This window comes from Cyanistes caeruleus, chromosome 19 (assembly GCF_971803275.1).
Source record: "Cyanistes caeruleus chromosome 19, bCyaCae1.hap1.1, whole genome shotgun sequence".
Classification (NCBI taxonomy): Eukaryota; Metazoa; Chordata; class Aves; order Passeriformes; family Paridae; genus Cyanistes; species Cyanistes caeruleus.
This window is the reverse complement of record NC_141719.1, coordinates 2,890,201-2,895,031: the sequence shown is the minus strand read 5'-3', so window position 1 is coordinate 2,895,031 and position 4,831 is coordinate 2,890,201. Positions and strand designations below refer to the sequence as shown.

Sequence of the window (4,831 nt, the reverse complement as noted above, 5' to 3'; positions counted from 1 at the left end):
TAGGAGAGGGTTCTGCTGAATGCTGGTTCTCCTCCCAAGGCACTGGGATCCAGCCTTTGTGCAGAGTGGGGTTTCCTGACTCCTCGACCTGCTGGCTGCCATCCAGAGCTCCCCAGGGCTCCTGGGGGCCGTGTCCTCTCTCCACACCCAGCTGCTGTGCGTGGTCATTGCTCCAGCTGCCCGGAGAAGGAGTGGCCAGCCATGGTCAGGGAGCTGGGGGCAGCTCTCCAGCCTTGATGAGAGGCAGCTGGAGGACAAGGCTGTTCCTCCACCACAAAAACCCCGATGGGTGGGGGGATTCTGCTTGGGGTGGGTGGGAGCATCTCCCTGAACACCCCATGAGGATGAAGGAGGGCTGAGCTCAGTGGCAGGCGGTCCTGCTTGCCCTGCACATCACTTTCACTGCACTTTCTAGGAGGAAACCTGTGAGTTTGGTTAATAAAGTACAAGGGGCTCCCTCGCAGAGCTTTGAGGCAGCAGGACCAGGTGCTCTGGCAGCAAACTGCCGACTGAGTGTCTGCAGGGGTAAGTGATATCATCAGGGTTTGCTCTGCCTTCAGAAATGACTAAACAGATTTTCTCTGGTTTCCAGTTGACCCCGTGGCTCCCTGTCGATGATGGGAGCAGGCTGTTGAGGTCTGAGTTAATGGTGCCGTGGCCAGCCCCAAATCAGCCTCAAAAGCTGGAGATGGATTCAGCAGGTAGAGGGAGGGGGGAAAGCTGCATGCACTGCACCCAGCCCTCGTTGTTATTAAATCAGGGATTGCTGAGAATCATTTCTGATTCATGCTCGAGCTGAAACACAAGGATTTCACATTTGTCTGAAGGGATTAAGTTTTTAAAGCTCCTGCCCTTCTGGCTGTGTGTTTTCCTCCTATGGGTTAGTTAGCCTCAGCTCCCAATTTTTCAGAAAGACTGGAGGACTGGGGGTAATTTTCCTTTGTGATCTTTTTCTTCCATGCCTGGAGTCAGCACAAAAAGGAGTCAGTGCAAATTAGCTATATTTGATTATTGCAGGGGGCTAGAGGAGCTCTGGGTAATTGCTACATTTGGTTCCTTTTCTCTTGGGTTTCTCTGACATTTCAGATACTAAATGAGGGATTCCTTCCCCCTACAGATGTTTTCTGTTGGTTATAGTTGGGAAGAGACCATAGATGATAAATCCATGTGCTTCTTTTGTGTTTTTTCTGAGCTTGTTGAAATCAGAGTGGGGCACAGGGCTTGCTTAGCTCAGGATGCTCCTGCCAGCAGGACCTCCCTCCCTCTCTCCCAACCCTGTTTGCATAACAGAAGAGGAAGAGTAAAAGTGAATTGTGGTATCCTGACCCTCCCAATATTTATTTGTTTCACCCTCGCATCAAACACCAGCCAAACCTGTGTTCCAAACTGAAGGAAGGGAAATTAAGCTCTTTTTATTGCCCCTGGGCAATTCTTCTCTTAATTCAGGCACATGCACATGTTTTGGGTACATCACAGGGTATTTCTGGGCTCCTGTTTTTTTCCTGAGCTCCAGCTGCCTCTACAAAGCATCCATGCTTAAAGACATGGACAAAGTTGGAGCATTTTTGGGGAAAGGTTGTGTCCAAATTGCCTACAGGTTTGTCTTGGCTCCATGGAGAAAGGAGCCAAGACACACTGCCACCTTTGCTGATACTCTTTGGAGACAGGACCAACCAAAAGCTCATGAAGCATAAGTGCTGTCTAAGTAAGGTCTGGTTTCCTCTGCACCAGAACACAAAGGAAGAGGAGAACCCACAAGACCTTAAAATCTTTAAACATTGAAGTTGTATAGTAAATAAAGCCTAGATTTGGCTGAACAGTCTCAAAGTGATAAAGCCTTACTCAGCCCTTGACAATATGATTGGAAGGGAGAGTAGCTGTCAGGCTGTTGCAGCAAGCTGATGGTTTGCCCAAAGGCTGGAGCCTCCCCAGGCTGCAGCCCTGCTCAGCCCCACTCTCACACACATTTCTCCTGAGAAGGCAGCAGCCTGCAGAGGCTCCATGGCCTAGGGCTGGGGGTGCTGTACAGCTTTGAGACCCTCAGCCAGACTGGAGGGGCCTTAAACCCCAAAACAACCCAGTGGGGAGACAAGGAGTCTTTGAAGCTCCTCCAGTCTGCCCCAGCCGCAGAGTGGGGTTGTGAACCTTGTCTGTCCTTCCCTATGAGAATGTTGCTTTTACAATTAAAACCCACGCAAACCCCCAGCCCTTGCTACTGCTTGTTACCCCAGTGAAATATCTGACATTTGAGACATAATGGGAAGTCAAAGAATGCGAGGAATTTGGTGACTCAACATAGAGTTTATTATCCCAACCCCACCGTTTAAGCCCATGTAATGTAAAATTGTTTTACGGCATGTGGCACAGTTCTGTGGGTTAATTTATAAGCAAACAATTACTATTCAAATAGGGATTTTTTTTTTCTGTGCCTACATAAACTTGTTATCTGTTTGGCAGTGGGGGATGCTGCGAAGAAATGCACATTTACATTTTTTGCTTTGATGAGATTTGCTTTTCCTGGAGCAGCTCAATGGTGCATTGAGGACCAGGGCTCACTGCTGAACTTGACCTGGGAGTGGCGTGGAGATAAGCCAAATGTTAAGAGAAAAGGAGCCCTTTGTGTGAAGATGCCAGGATATTAGGTCTCACTTTTAGGTCACACACTTGTTAGGGGTTCCTTCAAAGTGATGGATTCTTCTGCTAAAATTTAATGATGTCCGTTAAATCACAGGGTCATGAACTAATGCATGTGCTGAAAATGGTTTGCCAAGGGACCATGAAGACAAGGCCTTGTGTCAGGAGACTTCCAAAGCAAATTGGATTTTCCACACAGCAATGGCTGCGTTTGAAGGTCTGTCAGTGGCCTGTAAAATTCTCCACCAGTGATAACAAGACAGAATTGCCAAGCACTGAAGCAGTGCCATGAGCATTATAGAACAAATCACTGCCCTCTCAGGACATAATAGCTTCTTGATCATCAGTCAAAGAAAGAGAATTATCCCAACCAGCAAATGGGCTGGAGGAAGCTGCTCCTGCTCTTCCAGGAGATTATCCCAGAGCTCCTGGGTTAAATCTGCTGCAGAGAGCTTGGCGTTCATGAGAACATCAGTCTGGAGCTGAGCAGTTGGGTAGCTGGATTTTAGGTTGGGTGATGGAACAGGAAGGATGGAAAGGATGGAACAACCAGATGCTGTGTGGGGCCACCAGCTGGCCCTGCTGGTGTCCAGCCCCAGGACAAGCCCTGCCCAGTTGTGTCTGTGCTGAAAGAAAGGTGAATTGGGAGAGGCTGTGTTTCTCTTCCTGCCCACACATCATAGGGGAGTCCATTTTTGCTCCATTTCGCACTCCATTGATTTGCTCTTACAGGTAATCAAGCTAATCAAGCTGTTGGGAAAGCAGCCTGAATCATTCCTACTGAATCCACAGAGTTCAGTAGGTGCACTATTGCTGCCAGTCTCAGGGCTGGTTTCTATCCAGCCTCACACTGGCTGAACTGGTTTAAAAAGGAGTTTGGAGCTAAACTGTCTGTGCTGACAGTGTTCTGCACGTGCCCTCCCTGAGCTGCAGCTTGTCTTGCCACCTCTGAAAGCAGAGGGAAGTTAAACCCCATGCTCACCTGGCCCTGACCCTTCAGCTGAGATCACTGTGAAGAGCAGCAGCTCCTGATTTCTCACCAAGGGAAGATGCAGGCAGGCAAATACCAGAGAATTTGGACAAATGAATGGCAGCTCTCTCATTCCAGTGTTAGGTTTAGGAAAGCCAAGAGCTCCCTCCAGGGCTGTCCACGTGGGCAGTGCTGCTCTTGGACCAACGCTGGACCAGGGAATGCTTTGGGGTCAGGACGTGCTGACCACTGGCTTCTCCAGCCTGAGCCTGGATTGAGCGATGGAGGAGGCAGCTCTGGTTCCACCCAGTCTCTGAAGGATTTGATATATTGTACTGCCAAAGGAAAACAGCATAGATCATTCTGGAGTGCAGAGCTATCTGGCACCCTTGGAAGGAAAGTGCTGTGAGGGTGGAGCAAGAGGACAGCAGGGTGAATGCTGCCTTAGACTGGAGCGGTACAAAAATCCCCCCAAGCTGCCTTCAGAGCTTGAAAAGTGGATGGCTCTGTCATGGCCACACCAAGAGTCTTTTTGGAAGAGAGGGTGCCTGGGGGGTGCTGCTGGGGTGATCCTGCATAGAGCCCAGGATGGCCCAGGGGTTCATCCTGTTTCCAGTGAGATGTGTGTGTGTGTGTTTATGAAACCCAACTCCCCGGGTGATGTCATGACATGATGAGAAACTGGGTTATAAATTAAAGGAAGAAAAAAATGTAGACCCCACTGTGGGTCAGATGATGGCAATAAATTCAGATAACAGCTCATCAGTGCCTCTTCCCTTGTTCTTGTATGTGTTTGCAATTTTTTTCTTTTTCAGTTGGGAGAAGATGTGGTGAGAAGCAGCTGTTTTTTATTTGTTCTCCATCCACATCTGATTAGATAGTCCTCCTTCTGCCCACTGAGACGTGCTTGGGAGCTCTCCCAGCCCCTCTGCTCACTCAGTTTCTGGGGCACCAAGGAGTTTGGGACTGCTGGAACTTGGTTTCACAAGCTCACAGCATTTCAGAGGTGCAAAGGGCTCCTTCGTGAACATGGGGCTCAGGTCCCACTGGGCCAAAGGGCATGGGCAGATCCTGCAGTGGGGCTGTTTATGAGGTGCTCTGGGTTTGGGATGTGTTTCTCTCCCTGACATTAAGCTATTAATTTGGTTTCAGGCAGTTCTGGGGCTCTGCAGCCCAAGAGGAGAAACATATCTCTGCAGGCTCTGTGAATGTGCTCACCATGGGCTG

The 4,831-nt window shown here is 49.3% G+C and overlaps 1 long non-coding RNA gene across 1 annotated transcript; it reads left to right on the top strand.

The window, feature by feature from the left end:
- The first annotated feature begins 262 nt into the window (after positions 1–262).
- On the top strand, positions 263–4,366 carry LOC147649793 (uncharacterized). The gene is made up of 2 exons (XR_015278010.1): positions 263–525; positions 2,732–4,366. It is a non-coding gene; the product is annotated as an uncharacterized LOC147649793 (long non-coding RNA).
- Positions 4,367–4,831: the final 465 nt, after the last annotated feature.